Here is an 18,136-nt window from a genome sequence, read left to right on the forward strand (position 1 = left end):
TGCAAAAGCTTTTTATCTTGATGAAGTCCCAATAGTTCATTTTTGCCCTTGCTTCCCTTGCCTTTGGCGATGTTTCTAGGAAGAAGTTGCTTTGGCTGAGGTCAAAGAGGTTGCTGCCTGTGTTCTCCTTTAGGATTTTGGTGGACTCCTGTCTGACATTGAGGTCTTTCAACCATTTGGAGTCTATTTTTGTGTGTGGTGTAAGGAAATGGTCCAGTTTCATTCTTCTGCATGTGGCTATCCAATTTTCTTCTGAGGGAAATTTTTACCCCTAATTATTTGGGACAAAATTTAGGGTTCCTTATAACTTCGATTTGCATATGTATTGCATCTTCTTACCCTCTTCCTATCATTGACCCAGTATCCTTTACTTAGACACAGTAAAAAAGAGTAGTCTGAAAAGAAAGAGCTCTGGAATCAATTCCCGGCCTTTTCTGAAGGGTTTAAATCAGCATGTAACTTGGAATCAGGGAAACCTATTTTTCTGTCTCTTATTACTCAGAAAGATCGAGCTATTTCCTCAAACTCTCTAAATCTCAATTTCTGCATCTAATATGGGAATATTAATATTCTCTGAAATATTGATAATCAAGATGATATATTTAAACTGCCTAATTTATAGTAGGTATACAGGAAACTAAAATGTGTTATTATATACCAAGCAAAGTATACGTCTACCATTTTTGAGCATTGGCAAACTTTCCCTGTAAAGGGCCATGTTAGGCTTTGGTGGTCATATGGTCTCTCTTACAAATATTCAGCTCTGCTGTTGTAGCATCAAACAGCCACAGACAATGTATTAACAGATAAGTATGATTGTGTTCCAATAAAACTTTATTTAAAAAAGCAAAAGAGGGGCGCCTGGGTGGCTCAGTTGGTTAAGCGACTGCCTTCAGCTCAGGTCATGATCCTGGAGTCCCGGGATCGAGTCCCGCATCGGGCTCCCTGCTCGGCGGGGAGTCTGCTTCTCCCTCTGACCCTCCCCCCTCTCATGTACTCTCTCTCAAATAAATAAATAAAATCTTTAAAAAAAAAAAAAAAAAAGCAAAAGAGGTGGTGGGCTGGATTTGGCCTGAGAGTTTGAAGACCTCTGATTTAGATTACTGCCTCTACGTTTTAATGGCTACTTAGGTACCCCATACCTACTTAATTTTCTTAAAATCAGTAACTGGTTCATGATATCTTTTTAAGTCTACTGAAATGTATCACATGTAAAACTGTATTCATAGTAATGAATCAGATACCTATTAACAACCATTCAGATGAAATAATATAAAAAATGTTACAAATACGGGCTGAAGTGTCCTAAGTATTTTCTCCCAATTCCATTCTACTCCCTCCACCTACACATAAGTGCTGTTCTCATTCAGTGTTCGTCATTCCCTTAACCTTATACTTTCACCAAATTAATGTATATTCTTAATAAATAGAATACTGTTAGACTAGTATAAAATTGTGTGGGGGGCACCTGGTTGGCTCAGTCGGTTAAGCATTCGACTCAATTTCGGCTCAGGTCATGATCTCAGGGATGTGAGATTCAGCCCCTTGTCAGGCTCTGCACTCAGCACAGAGTCTGCTTGGGATTCTCTCTCCCTCTCCCTTTGCCCCTCTTGCTCCTGCCCTCTTTCTCTCTAAAACAAATAAATAAATCTTAAAAAAAAAAAATCATGTGTGTTTGTATGTCATATCATACGCCTTGTCTTTGCTTTTTCACTAAATATCAAATATTCAAGATCTATGTGGAAATATATAGATTGAGTGTATTAATTTATACTGTGGTACAATATATGAATATACCATAATATGTACACATTCTTCTATCCATAAAAGCTTGTTATTTCTCCTTTTCTTTCTTTGCTTTTACAAACACTTCTGCTTTGCACAAGCTCATACAAAACTTTTGCATGTGTCCTGTGGGGATTTCTCTAGAATATGTACATAGGATTAAATTGCTAAATCATCTTCTACTTTTCATTATTATGCCAATAATCGTCCAAATTGACCCTAACAATTTGCACTCTACTGGTATTTTTAAGAGTTTCCTCATTTACGTGCAACTCTTACTGTTATTTTTTTTAACAGATTTCATGATTTCTTGGGCACAAAATGGCATTTTTAAATGCTTCAAATATGCATTTCTTTGAAAACTGGTGCTATTTTTTTTATATATCTATTCTTATTCTCTGGATTGACCATATATATCTGTTGTCAGTTTTTCTGTTGAATGATTTGTCTTTTTCTTACAGATTTTAGAGAGGTCTTTATATATTGTAGGCCATAATCCCTTGACATTTAGTCATCTTGCAAATAATCTTCCAGGGACTGACTGAGGTTTAACATTGTTGCAATGTTTTTCAGTGCACAGAAGAATTGAAATTTAATGTAGTATCCAATTTATCAACATTTTTCTCTGTGTCTATGATCTTTAAGTCACTTTTAGAAATATTTCCCGATATTAATGCCATAAAGACATTCCCTTCCAAAGCAATTTTTTTTTTTAGCCATAAACTCAGACCTGTTATTTATTTGGAATTAATTTTTGTTTCTTATTCTATAAGGATGGAATTTAATTTTTTTCTATATGAGTAACCAATTTTCCTAGTATAATTTATTGATAGTCTCTTTTGCCCATGATTTTCATCGTATATTCATTTATATATTTACCTGTATGTATTTTCTGTTTCATTGGTCGACTTCCCTATCTCTTTGCCAATAACCATGTTTCTTAATCACTGGCTTCATGATCGCCTGATATCTCTAGGACACATAGTTTGTGGCTCAGCTATTCTTGCCTGTGAGCTTGTCCATATGAATTTTCTTGACAGTTTCCTTGAAAAAAAATTCCAGGCTCTTTGCTTTCCTACATACAGTTTTTTCATGTTCCTTGAAAAAGAAAAAAATCCCTATTGGGGATTTTGATTGGAACTCCATCTAGGTGTAGTTTAATTCAGGACGTACTGACAGCTTTATGCTATTGAATCTTTTTATCCATGAATGTGTATATCCTCCTAATGTTTAAACTTATTAAGGTAAAATTATGTAATTTTTCTTTCAATACTAGCCAAATCACTTATGTTTAGTCTAGTCCCTTATACTTCTTTTGCTAGAGAAAATGATAAATTTAATCTAATAAGATTTTATATTTTATTTAAGAATTCATCACTCCATGTGGTTCTGTATAGGAATGCGACTGATGACTCTCTATTGCTTTTATATTCAGCATTCTTGCCAATTATATTACTAAGAATGATTTCTCTGTAGAGTCTGTTGGGTTTTCTATTCAGATAATTTTGTCAAATACAAATAGTGACAGTTTTGTGTCTGTCTCTCTAGTCCTTAGAGAGTTGGCATATTGGGGCTAGACTACACGTCTTTGGTCTTTGATGTGAGGGAGAAATAAGCCTCAGACTTTTTTAGATCATTATCATTATAGCAGCTGAATGTAATTCCTAGTGGATATACACAGATTGGTTCTGGGATGGGGCTGTCACAGATAGTGCTTTGACTTACCAATTTTTAACTGCCAGATGATTTAGAGGAAGAAGTTTCTCTTTTTGCTTAGATTATTAAACTAATAGATTATAAATTCAGAGATGTGGTAGCCCATTGTCGCCACTAACCTAAGCTTGCCTCTAAAAGAAGCCAACACAAAGGAGTGTAGAGCCTGGGGGAAAGTGAGAAATAGGTCCATGAGAACCTCATGAGCTCGTCATAAGGACGGTCTTGCCTGCAATTTTCACTTACACAAGCCAGTAAATCCCACATCTTCAGTAAATTACAACTGAACTGGTTAAGACAATTAAGATTATATCATTGTCAGTCATGTCGGAGGAAGAAGCCTCAAAAATCTTTCCCAGGAGACTTTAAATACTTTGTCCCCCATGCCTACCCACTGGGCTGCCTCCCTATCTAGGTTCTTCTATCAGCCTAATCTAACCACCAAAGTCAACTTTCCTGCTTTGCTCTGTGAGGCTGATTCTTAGCCACCACTGCCCCGGGACACAGGGAATATTCAACATTACAAAATTATCACCATCAGGGTTGTTGACAGATCTGTCTTCCAAATGAACAAAAAGTCTTACTTAAAGTTGCTCAATATAAAAGACACATTTACATTTGTATGTTCTTCATGAATATGGTAGTTTGGTAATCCCTTTATCTCTCCTACTAAACCAAGAACTCCTTGAGGTTGTCCATATTATCTTTTGTTCTAAAGATCAGGTCAGTGCTGGGCCTCTTGGAGATAGGTAATTAATGGTTGAGTTGAAATTACTGATAATTGTTCAATATTGTTCTGTAAAGGTAAGTAATTTGCATATAAAAGATTTTTTTTTTTTAGTAATGTTGAGCAAATTCGGTTTTATAGACAGAAAAAACCAATGCATTTCAGAGATCATCTTTATACTGGCAAAAATTGGACCCTTCCCATTCAAAATTTTGTGTAATTCTGGTTGAGAATGCACCAGTAATTCAACTCAGCTTCCAAAGGAACGTTTTGTCCCATTCTCCGGTACCTTTCTGTGTGTTTCTTTTCTCAGTGAGTGGAAAACTTGAGATTTGAATTCTGGCTGAAAATTGGCATCATTTATTTGCGAACATGTTGTAAACACAAAAGCAAGAACAGAACATGACTAAAAGGAAACCAGGTTTACCCTCAGGTTTTACTTAGAAGCTTTTTCTTTTTTCTCCTGCTCCTGCAGCTTTTAGAGAAACAATAAATTGTCTACCAGCCTGTTTCTCTTCTTTACTTTCACATGCCAGAAAGCTTGTGGAATCAAAGAGGAGTGCAAAGCAATGCTGAAGCATATATGCATTACTGCAGTTACCTTTTATTTTTATTTATTTTTATTTTTAATGTTATTTTATTATGTTAATCACCATACATTACATCTTAGTTTTTGATGTAGTGTTCCATGATTCATTGTTTGCGTATAACACCCAGTGCTCCGTTCAGTACGTGCCCTCTTTTGTACCCATCACCAGGCTAACCCATCCCCCCATCCCCCTCCCCTCTAGAACCCTCAGTTTGTTTCTCAGAGTCCATAGTCTCTCATGGTTCGTCTCCCCCTCTGATTTCCCCTCCTTCATTTTTCCCTTCCTACTATCTTTTTTTTTTTTTTTTAACATATAATGTATTATCTGTTTCAGAGGTACAGGTCTGTGATTCATTAGTCTTAACACAATTCACAGTGCTCACCATAGCACATACTCTCCCAATGTCTATCACCCAGCTACCCCATCCCTCCCACCGCTCTGCAATTACCTTTTTTTTTTTTAAAGATTTTATTTATTTATTTGAGAGAGAGCATGAGAGGGAAGAGGGTCAGAGGGAGAAGCAGACTCCCTGCCGAGCAGGGAGCCCGATGCTGGACTCGATCCCGGGACTCCAGGATCATGACCTGAGCTGAAGGCAGTCGTTTAAGCAACTGAGCCACCCAGGCGCCCTCTGCAATTACCTTTTAAAGGTGAGCCTTTCTACAAACCAAAAGAGGTTTTACTAGCAAGTCGCCGATTTAGTGAAAACACAAGGCCAAGAGCATTTACCTTTTTGTCCTTTCCAGGGCACTTATTTTGCAACTGATCTCAGACACAGGAGGACTGCTTCCATTAGTATTTCCACTCTTACCAACTCTTTCTACTGACTTCACATTACTGTGGTCTCCTGTGAACCTTCCACAGACCATGGAGAAAAGAGAAAACAATGACAACAGTAACAACACACAGGCCTAGATGCACCTGGATTCTCTTTTCTTTTTTTTAGGTGTAACACAAAAGTAAGCAATAGCCTTGAATGGCAAAGCTTAGTTGGTTGATGATATGCAGTTTTTGCTCTCTTCAGAGTATGATAATGACGTCCTTTCTGTTCGTTTTTTGAGGGGTCATTGATGTGAAATTGTTTGAGACCATAAATCTTTAGAGACAATATAGGCAGCAGGAATGAGGGAGGCATAAAGAGAAATTTATATTGGATGCAAATAGAATTTATATTTGGATAAAATATGAAAAGCTTGGGTAAAAAAAGCAATTAAACAACTCGATGTGTTTTGTTTGCCATTTATAACACTACTCTTGGTAAAAAAAAAAAAAAACAATAACTGAACAAAAGCAAAACAAATTCTCTAAATGAGGAAAGCATGCTGGAAATTAAGGTCAAGTGTTAAGGTGAAGGGTTAAGGTTAAAGATTCTGGACTTTTTTTTTTTTTTTATCAAAATCATTTTGTTTTCCTTAGAAGGACACACTGTTGAACCTCTCTGTTTAGTGTATGGTTGAGTAAATTATGTTTAAGAGGGGACTAAAACATAAAGTGAGATTTCACCTGGGTTTTGGATCTTTTCCATGGTAATTGTCCGAGAGATTAGGTGTACGTGGGGAGGAGAAGCTATGGGGCTATTATTTGTTCTGTGAATTTCCCTAATTTTCCATCAAAGTTTATCAGAATAGGTGAATATTTCATTACTCACTGTTACCGGAAGGTACTAGACTCCTTGAATACTACTATACTGTTGACGTGTATCCCCAGGGAAGTATTTTTCCCTATCATAATATTAATCCAATTTTGTGGTAACTAATTACTATCTGCCTTCTCTGTAAAGCTGCAAGTTCAGGGAAGGAGGGGGATTAGTTTATTTTTGTGACTGTATCATGTAATCTGGTACGTACTGGATACTCAGTCTTACTCAAATGAATGAATCATAAAGGATCATTGAATTGGGTCAGCCAACACTATTTCGGTAATTTGTAGGAATATTTAGAATTGAGCAGGCCTGGATATATGTATGCAGTGTAATTTATTTTTCTATTTTTTTTAATAGGTAAATATTTAAAGACTTTTTACTATAATAACAGAGTCTATACAGTCCTTCCAGGTAACTGCATTTTTAGAAGAGGAGTCTGAGATTCAGAGAGGTTATTCAACTTCCTGAATTTCTGGCTGGACCAGAGTTGAACTATACCGCAGACTTTTTTTCCCCAGAAACCCAGTGCTAATTTTGACAAGCTCTGAATAGGAAAATTAGGGGGACTAAATGATATGTGAAAAGGAGTTCTTATTTCGTATCCAACTCTCAGATTTGAACCTCAGAACATTCTAGAACCTGGGGCATCAGAGCCCTTTCACAAGGGTACAGTCCTATTTTCAAAGGCCAGATTTTATACACCGTTTTTTTCATTTGTTTGTTATTACTATTAGAGGAAAAAACCTCCTTCAGGGCCAGCAGCTTTTCACATGTTACTTAAAATAACAATTAACCTTGATATAAGTTTCTTTCTCATTTAACAGACTGTCATTTTCCATTTGCCATTCTTAACAATGAAAAAAATTTTTCTTGAGAAAACATTCCCATTTTTTCCCAAGGCATAAAAGGAGGGGCAATAAAAAAAGGAAAGAAATGGAAGAGGAAACATTAGATCCCAGCCCAGGGATCATTTTTACAATGGCTGCGTAAAATTTTAGAGGTAGATGTTTATGATAGAAAAGTTGACATATTTTTACTCCACAGAATCACAGAAAGCAGTACTATAATTCTGTTCATTCATTTTCCCTCAAAACTAATTATTAGGATCAAACCCCAAAGGAAGATTATTTAGGAAAGGAAAAAAGGAAGAACCCATTGATTTCTCCATGATTGTACATGGAGAACAGTGTATAATGATGAATATAGAAGGGCTATTTGTGCACCTCAGAGAAAGAACCTACTCAAGTTGAGAAGGTCTCAAAGCAAAACCAAAAGCACTTAATAAAATAGGAGCTGCTTATTCAAAACCCTGTTGCTTTCTGCATCTCTTATTCTGTAAAGGTGTGAACTTGGGATGAATGATAATGGCTTTTGCTAAATAAATGTGAGCTAGAACAAACAGTGACTACTCCATTTTGTTCAGAGCAGATCCCCTATAAAGAAAATGAGGGCTGTTAAAAGTGCCTCCTGAAACTTTTGGAGGTGGGGATGACAACTAATGCATCAATTAGATGCCTTTTCTTCTATTCCTTTTGTACTAAATATGATCCAACAATTAACTCTCATCAAACCACATCTGCAATGTCTCGAGATAATAAATGGCACTTACAGGAGCCAGCATTACTCCTGAAAGTGTTTTATTTTTATTTATATTTATTTATTTTATTCCTACTAACTTTTACAAGGCAGATGTTTCTGGTGACATAGTTAATGCATGTATAACTAAACAGAAGCAAAGGTCTTTTTGAGAAAAGTTTTATCTTCATGCATCAGTTGGCTTTTTAAAACTGCTCATAGTAAGTGTCTTTAATCTTGGAAACCTTGTTAGAAAACCTGGAATTTACTTACCTAAGACAGGACTTTTAAATAGGAGCTCGAATTGAAGATTGAACAAAATCCTGAATATAAAAGATAGAAATTTAAAATTGTAAAACATTTCTGAAGATATTGCTTCTGAATGTAGGCTGATATTTTCTTGAAATACTTCCTATTACTGAAATGTGAAACACAAATATTTTTAGATATTAAAATTAATGAATTCATTTGAGCATCGTGTAATCACTTTCTCTTATCAGCAATTATTGAGAGGGTACTGTAGTCACTACGGTTATTCAGAGAAAGTAGAGATCATTTAAATTTGGAACCCGGGGTCTGGATAAAAGGACAGAATTAGGAAATAATGATTCTACTTTCCTTAAAACTATTTCAAAGATGGTTTTCCTAGATTTTTTTTTCCTTCTATATGTATATCACTAACAGAACAGCTCATTTACTTTTCTTTCCTCGGTTATTCATCATGAAATCCTCATTGTAGAGTTTTATATGTCGATTTCAAACTTGATGTAGGCTTCAATAAGATGCAAATATAGGTTATCTTTCTTTTTCTGTTATCTTTTGTTTTAATGAAAAAACATCCTTTCATTCACAGAACTTGGCTTAAGATATTTTGTTGGCTTTTCTTCGCCAGTGTACCTAAGTGACCGTGACTGAGAGAATTCGCCATAACCACAACTATTATTGACAGATAGCTCTGGGGTTGGTGGGGACAGTAACAAACTCTTTTTATCTGTTCTGGAGATGTTCTGTGAACTCCTACGAGTTTCAAATACATCTTTTGGTTATGACTTCCCTCCTTCCCTCATTTGCCTTCTCTTCCTTTTCTCTTAAAATGAAATTCTGTGCAAATTTTCTGCAGTTTAAGTACTGGAAGCTGCAACATAAAATTTCATTAAGAATGTCAAATGCTTCTTCATTTTAAATTCATTTTGAATTCAGAGATCCTGCCAAATGCAATCTCTAGCTCGATGCAAAGTACTTGCAAGTATGACTGTCTCATCCATTTTGGGGGCGGGTTTAATCAGCTATAGTGTTTGTAGTAAGTGGATAGTTTCTTTGTCCACAGATAATTCACCAAAGCAGATATTCACCAGCTGGGTATCACTGTTGACAGTTTTATTATGACAACTAATTATTGAGGAAGTTCTGTATATTTGGCTCATTATCGGACAAACATTTGAGACCAGGCAAAACAAAGTACATGCAGAATGTATATCTGAATCAGACTACTGTAAGAATATGTGGCCATGTCCTGATTCAAGATTCTGATGATTTGGGCTCAACTGTGCTAACAGAACAAGATTTGGAAATGATGATTTACATGGTAGAGTGCACAGATTATCCCAAAAAGAATTCAAAAGATGTGAACTAAGTGGAATATTATACTCCTGTGTATAGAGTTTCATTCCGAAAAGAAAAAAAAAAATTAACTTCCACAAGCTTTGTTTTCACTAGGTTACTTGACATTAAGAAATCGTGGATGGACTTCCATTGTCTTCTTTGTTAATCCCAAACATTCCATTATGTACTCAAGAGCAACCTGAACAATGATGAGCTCCTTGTTTTTATTTTTTTTCACGCACTGGAGGACGTTTTGCTTTGGGAAAATTCACTGGTTCAATTGCCAATGACATTAGGCTATTTCTTCTCCATTCAAATTTATCTTCCAGGATGCCAGTTGGCTTTCTTTCCTCTGACTTATGTCCTGCTTTTTACGAGATGTTCAATTAAAATTCCTCTCCCCACAGACCTGTCCAGGTTAACACTCTGACACCCATTTCCCTTTGTTCCAGCATTCCGACAGCACATAGGGATGAAAATCTGTGTTTATGATTTACTTTGTGTTTTGCATTCAGATTTAAACTCCAAGATCATCTCTTCTACTTTGATTATATTTTCCCAGGGCTCGTGTAACATAGAAATGTGGAAATGGTGGGTTATCATAAATACTATCTGATAGACTAACTCAGTGATGAATTCACCATCACCACTTTGTTTTTAAGAATTCCCATATGATTGGGGTGCCTGGGTGGCTCAGTCGGTTAATCATCTGCCTTCGGCTCAGGTCATGATCCCAGGGTTCTGGGATCGAGTCCCGCATCAGGCTCCTTGCTCGGCGGGAAGCCTGCTTCTCCCTCTCCCACTCCCCCTGCTTGTGTTCCCTCTCACTGTGTCTCTCTCTGTCAAATAAATAAATAAAATCCTTAAAAAAAAAAAAAAAGAAGAATTCCCATATGACATACGACATTTTGTTGGACCACTTCTGGCCACAGAGCCATAGAAGCTGTTTTGAATGTGATGGTTATTTGGGATTGACTTCTCTCCTTAATAATTCATTTTGTAATCATGGTCTCTTACATATGTACTTCCCTTTCTCCTGGGTGGCAAGGGTCAGAGGGCTCACATTCTCACAGAGTGAGCATGCTGTCTTTGTAAGATTCCCATCACTGACTGGAATAATAAGTGAGGCTCTCATGCAGGATATGTGATGTCTAATTAATAGGAACTGGAAGCTAAAGATGCAATTTTATTTTCGTTACTTCTGTGTACGTGTTCCTGGGTCTAAGGCTGGTTATAAGGGAGAGAGAACAATTGTATTTTTACCCAGATGGTTACTTTTAGTGTCTGATTATTACTTAAAGCTCCTTGTCCATGTTTCAGCAGAGAATAGTTGCTCCCAGTAGACCAAGAGCTCCTTTCACACAACTGAAGTTCAATTGACTTCCCCGCTAGAGCCCCAGTGGGAGCTGTGCAAGAGCATCTGAGGGCAGGATTTGGACACTTGTGAGTTACAGCCTTGTCAATTTCAGCCTTCCCATTTGTTGCTCTTAGTTCTCAAGTGTCAGGTTTTGCCTGGGTCCTACTGACTGCACTGTCTTGTGGACACAAGACAAATGGCTCCAGGTTTTCTGTTAGCCAAACAAAGGCATTTTTAAAGCTCATTTCTTTTCTGCCCATCCTGAGTATCACAGAACTATACTGACAGAATCTATAAACTCACCATCTACAGGTCTTCAGTGGTATATTAAAAAAAATACTCTGGTACCTGTTGATGTTTTTTTTCCAATGTCCCCCTCCATGCTGGACACTCACCATCCGTTACTGCTCAAGTGCTTGGACACTCCTCCACTGATACATTTTTTTAAAGATTTATTTATTTTAGAGAAAAAGAGAGCATGAGCAGGAGGGGCAGGGGGAGAGGGAGAGAGAATCTCAAGCAGACTCCCCACTGAGTTCGGAGCCTGATGCCAGGCTTGATCTCATGACCCTGAGATCATGAACTGAGCTGAAACAAGAGTCGGATGCTTAACCAACTATACCACCCAGCCTCCCCTATTGAAACATTTTTGATTAGCTGCAAAACAATTTTTGCTATAATTGAAAATGTATCATGATGAAGTTTTACCAAACTATAATCTTCTCTTAACTACCAAGCAGGAAACAAAGATGAAACGTTAACACCTCTTGGGGCCACTTGGGTGGTTAAGTCAGTTGAGTGGCCAGCTCTTGGTTTCGGCTCAGGTCATGATCTCAGGTTGAGGGGTTTGAGCCCCATGTGGGGTTCCACATTCAGCAGAATCTGCTTGTCCTTCTCCCTCTGCTTCTCCCCCTGGTCATGCTCTCTCTCTCTCTAAAATACATAGATAAATAATCTTTTTTTTAAAAAAATAAAATAAATGTTAATATCTCTTAAGCTAAATATTGTCCTAAGTTCTGAATGTAATGATACCCAAGGTTATTGCACAGATTTAGGCTCTGAGTTAGAACCATCTACTTAGGGAAATTGTACTTCAAAAAGACCAGGTTATCTCAGGGCCTTTATAACTACATATGAGGAAAATAATCAAAGTCAAAGGGAGTGCATTCTTCTGTCCCATGGGAAGTTTTATCTTCCTGAATACCCCTCAGGCTGCCACATTGGCATTTGACAAGAACCTTGTTCCAGTCTATTCTTACAGACTTACCCCAGATTGGAGAGTGCCACAGCCCAGAATTACAAGGTAGGCAAAGAGCCAAGGCCTTGGGATGGGATGCTCCACTAGGTTGTTGATTTCTTCTGAAGCATCTCTCTTTTGCATGTAGATGCCTGTCCTCTCCTTCTTGTCTCTCCATGTGGTGTTTGCCCTGTGGCATGTGTCCTAATCTCTACTTCTTATAAGGATGATAGCCATATCAGATTAGGGCCCACTCTGATAAACTCTTCTCAATTTTATTATCTCTTTAAAAACTCTCCAGATCTGGCCTCTTTCTGATGTACTAAGGGTTAGGACATCAACATGTGAATTTCGGGGCGGGGGGGGGGGGAAGACACAGCACAGCCCCTAACAGAACCCTGCAGGGGCAGGAGTAGGTCTTTTCAGAATTCACAAGTATTTTTTTCACATGTTGTGGGAAAAATTTTATTTACTCATTTATTAAAAACAGGACAAAAAATAGTGTTGTTCTTTAGATTGCCACAGGTAACATTCAGATTCGAGAGAGCAGAAAATGGAGGTTTCACATATTCTTTTCATGTATCTTGTCATCTGTACCAAATGCTTCTGCTTAGTTTTCAGAGAAGACTTTTAAATTACTTTATCATATCTTAGGAGTTTAGAAGCACAGAAATTATAATACTCACGTGATCCCAAACTGAGAAAAAACTCCTCCGATGTGTAAATCTTCATAGATTTATTTAAAAACTGAGTTGTTCTGTTGGCATTGAATATAAATTTTTATTTGGTTGGGAAAATAATGGGGGAAAATGGTGACTTTTTTAAAAGATAAAAGTATTTATGTTCTGGAATTAGTATTTTAGATAACGTTTGGAGTTCCAGTCTAAGCTTTGACTTTTTTTTTTCTTTTTCTTTTTTCATTGACTGTGACCCAGTTAAAACTGTCATGGCACACATTTGCATGGCTGATACAGGCAGAAACCCTCTTTGGATTTTTTTTTTTTTCTGGATTGCTGTTTTTTTAAGCTTACAATTAAGCATGTCATGCCTTTATTTTTTTGCTTTGTTTCTGATTTTAGTTTTATTTCAAGGGACACAAAATGTCAAATGAAATTTTAAAAATATTGAGTCAATTGCAAAACTAATTAATCGCCCATGGCCCACTGACCCAAATTAAAATAATAAGGAATCAGTAAAGACAAGATGTTTTATAAGGAACATAATTTCTCTAAGAGCAGAATAATTCTGGCTGTGTGACCAAATGAAAGGGAAAACACACCCACACACTCCCCCCCCACACACACACATCCCAAAGTAGCCTAGATAATTAACAAGATTGAGGGAAAGTAGAAGACGCATTGAGCCTTCTCAATGAAAAATAACTTCTATTAATTAATTAAGATCCAGGAACAATGTGTGATATCACAGCTTTATTGCTCTCTTGAAGGAAGAAAATTAAAAAAAAAAAAACCTCCTAATATTTGAATGCCTTCTCCCTGCCATTACATTTGTCTGATCAGCTCAAATCTCTCTATTTGTTCTTTTAAGATTTGTCTTCCATCACTTTTAAGACAATTTACATATCTTCAAAAGTCATAATAAAGGGGAAAAGATTCAACTAATTGGTTGATATATTGCTTCCTCCAATTTTTAAAGCTTTTTAGCACTCAAGAAAAATGGTACACTAAAGGATGATTATACATTCTTACATTAAAAAAAAATGAGATGTTATTTTTTGTTCTGAATTGCTTACTGATTATTCTTCATGGCCAGTTAGTCCACCAAGACTGTGATCTACTGAGGTGGCATTTCAGATTTTTGCTAAGTGCCCCTGATCTTGCTGTGTTCTTAGAATTGCTATATATATTCTGTACCCTTTGCTCTGATGTATGTGCACATGTTTTCTCCCCAGTATAATTGGTTGGAGTGAGGAAATTGGCTAATAGAATATCTCGTGTAGTGGTTTTCATTTGAAGGTATTATTTAATAATTTCTGAGAAACTCACCTTACTTCATTAAAGGACCATAATTCAAAATTATTACATTAATAGCACAACTAATTAAACTGTAAAACTGTTTTTCCTCATCCCTGTGTGTTTTGGAATAGTTTCAGTAAGAACAATACAGCCTAGGCAGTATATTACAAACATTCCAGTGGTCTTCCCACGTGTATATGCCTAGGATTTGGGGTGAGACATGGAGAAAGTAAGTCAAAAGAGAATAAATCAGTTATTACAGAGATTTGAATTTTCAGAAGATGGAGTAGTTTCTACCTCGTTTATTAAGAAATCCTTCTTTTTGTTTCTTTTTTCTTTCTTAATGAAGTGTCATTAGCATACAGCGTTACATTAGTTTCAGGCATATAATATAATGGCTCAACAATTCTGTACATCACTCAGTGTTCATCATGATATCTGCACCCTTAATCTCCTTTATTTCACCCATCCCCCACCCCTGTCCTCTCTGGCACCCACCAGTTTTTTCTCTGTATTTAAGAGTCTTGGTTAGTCTTTCTTTTTTTTCCCTTGTTGGCTTTGTTTCTTAAATTCCACATATGAGTGAAGTCATATGGTATTTGTCTTTCTCTGACTTATTTCACTCAGCATTATACCCTCTAGGTCCATTCATATTGTTGCAAATGGTATGATCTTACTCTTTTTTTATGGGTGAGTAATATTCTATTGTATATATATATACTACATATTCTTGATCCATTTGTCTATAGATGGACACTTGGGTTGCTTCCATATCTTGACTATTGTAAATAACACTGCAATAAACACGGGGTGCATGTATCTTTTCAAATTAGTACTTTTTTTCCAGTAGTAGAATTCCTGGATCATACAGTATTTCTATTTTTAACTTTTTGAGGAACCTTCATACTGTTTTCCACAGGGGCTACACCAATTTGCATTCCCACCAACAGTGCTTAAGGATTTCTTTTTCTCTGCATCTTCACCAACACTTAGTATTTCTTGTTTTAATTTTAGCCATTCTGACAGGTGTAAGGCAATGCCTCATTATGGTTTTGATTTTCATATCCCAGGTGTTTAGTGGTATTGAGCATCTTTTCATGTCTCTTGGACATCTGTATGTCTTCTTTGTAAAAAATGTCTATTCATGTCCTCTGCCCATTTTTTAATTGGATTATTTGTTTTTGCTATTGAGTTGTAGAAGTTCTTTACATATTTTGGATATTAACCCCTTCTAGGCTATGTCTTTTGCAAATATCTCATCCCATTTAGTAGGCTGCCTTTTTTGTTTGTTGATGGTTTCCTTCTCTGTGCAAAAGCTTTTTATTTTGGTCTAGGCCCAATATTGTAATTTTGTTTTTTTTCCCCTTGCCTTGGGAGACAGACCTAGAAACATGTTTCTTTGGCCAACATCAAAGCAATTATTGCCTATGTTTTCTTCTAGGAGTCTTTTCTTTCTTTCCTTTTAAAATTTATTGATCCATTCATTCATTAAAATTATATTTACACTGCATTTACCATGTGCCAGGCTAGAACTTTCAGCAGTGTCCTTGGGCCTTGAGTAAGTTGCTCAAGACCACAGTTGTGTTTTGTTTTTGTTTTTGCCAGAATTCCAGCTCAACTCAATTTGTAGTTAGGGATAACACACAGTGGAGGAAGAACCATTGAATGTACCAGCCCACGAAACTTTTTCCTCACTCTAAATATCTTAGATGATAATGAAACCTCAGCACGTGGAAGGAGAGATGGATGCATTTCCAGAAGACCACTGGATAATTTGTTTAAAATCAGGATCATGGCAAAGACCAGGAGAGTGAAGCAACATGGCCTGTGTTTTGTCTTATTCTGTTCAGATTCCATATCTCAAAGATCGGCAACTGGAGTCATCTTCTAATTTAACATTTGGTAAACGAGAAAGAGAAAATAGCTCTGATGAATTTATTTAGAGGGAATAAACCATTTTTTTTTTTAGATGTATTGAGCGAAGGCTGTGTTGGGCAGGTAATAGTCTGAGAGATCAAATGCATTATTAGCTTAGTTGCTCCAGTATGGTCTTTCACCATGAAGGTGAATTTTCATAGATTATGGCTGGGGAAATAGATCTTGGTTTCTGAAGAATTTCAAATTGCCCTAGAATGGAATGATAATAATAGGTGCACTGATGGACAGATGTGTGTACATGCCACCATGATGAGCCTCTCTTTCCCCCAACAAATTGCTTTGTGTTAGCCCCATTATACAGATGAAGAAAATAAACCTCTTAGAGCTTAAGTAGTGCATCAGTGCAGTAAAATTGCATCCTAGCTAGTCTGACTGCAGAGCCCAAAGTTTTAACACATACTGTAAGGAAAAATAGATAACAAATCCTTAACAGGTGAGCCACACTCCGATGCAGGGATAGAGCGGACCCCCTTGCCAAGTATGATTGATTGACACATGTAATCATTACCATCTGTCACTTACATTGGTTCAGGATGTAGAACATTAGTGAAGAGTATCCCCCTAGGAGTTTTAAACATGCTTTGAAAGAAAACAAGAGAGAGAGAGAAGGGGACATCTATACTAAGAAGGACATATGGGTTGGTGAGCTAAACAAATACTTGTGAGTCAGATGTCTTAGGTTTGCATTCTGGATATTCTGCACACCAAAACCCCTGTGGCAGCTACTATAATGCAATCTGCAGATCTTCAACTCCAGGAAGCATAACTGACCAAGGATCCCAGGCAGGGCTGACTATATTATCTGCAAGTCCTGTTTCAAAATAAAAATGTGAGGCCCATTGTTCCAAAGGCAAGAAAAAGGTATCAGGAAAGAAACTAAAATATAAATTTGTTTTCTTTCTTCTGCAGTCTTTCTCGACTTTTCATGTTTTTTTTTAATTTTGATTTTTAATGTTGTCCTAAGTAAAGAAATATTTAAAATTTTAAATTACTGGCTTGCATTTTATCATTCTTCTTGATGTTGTGTAATGCCAGTTTTAAATGCAAATATATGAGCATTTAACTTATGTGTGGAATCCCTGAATTACACATTTCTGTTTTGTAGATTGTGCATGCATATGTATTCTGTCTTACCAGGAAAATGAAAACCTGACAAAGTAACTCAAATGTTTTTATTTCACTTCTTCACACACACACATTTCACCAACATTCTCTACCTTCAGCTTATTGAGGGGTAAGGAAAGACCGAACGGAAAAGAAACTATTGGTCTTTTCCTTTCTCTCTAGGTCATTTTCAGCATAAGGGATTACGTAATCCAGAATAGTAATATAAATTACAATGTGGTTCTCTGATCATTCGTATTTCTTGGATACGAATGGATTTCTGGGATTTCATTGTCTTCTCTCTGATTTGAATTGAGTTCTGGTTTATGACTTCTTGGCCTCTGTCAGTAACCCTGATGACTGAGTTGTAGACAAAATAAACTTTCCTTAGATTGGTCTTGAGTTGGGCTTGAATGCCTATGCATCTTGGCTCTGCCCGAATCCTGTGCTTGTGGGCATCATGAACCCTCTCTGTGAATAGGGCAGGAAGAAATCACTGACATGCATGTTCCTCTCTTAGTGAGCATGCTCTATTGTCCTTACAAAACACAAGTTCAGAGTTACATTTAAGAATTTTGGTCCAGCAGCAGAGCACTTAAACAAAGGCAGTTCCCTGTGTGACAGCAGGATCTGTCTGCACACCCATGAAACTGGCCTGAACTCAGGTGATAAATCGTGAAATCCACCTCCACATTCTGGTCAAGGGCATAGTTCCCACTGGGTTGCTCCCAGGCAGGGAATGAGTGGCAGGGCTGCAAAGACAGGCCCATTCTTGAGCTTTTAGGGAGCGCATTGGCAGCTGACTTTGGTCAGAGGACTTCTGAATATTGTTATCAAACTTTGCTTAGACTGCTCACCAGGCGGGGTTTCTTTCACACAAATCTCCCTCT

The sequence above is a fragment of the Mirounga leonina genome, unplaced genomic scaffold, assembly GCF_011800145.1.
Source record: "Mirounga leonina isolate KUSES-001 unplaced genomic scaffold, KU_Mleo_1.0 Mir_168, whole genome shotgun sequence".
NCBI lineage: Eukaryota > Metazoa > Chordata > Mammalia > Carnivora > Phocidae > Mirounga > Mirounga leonina.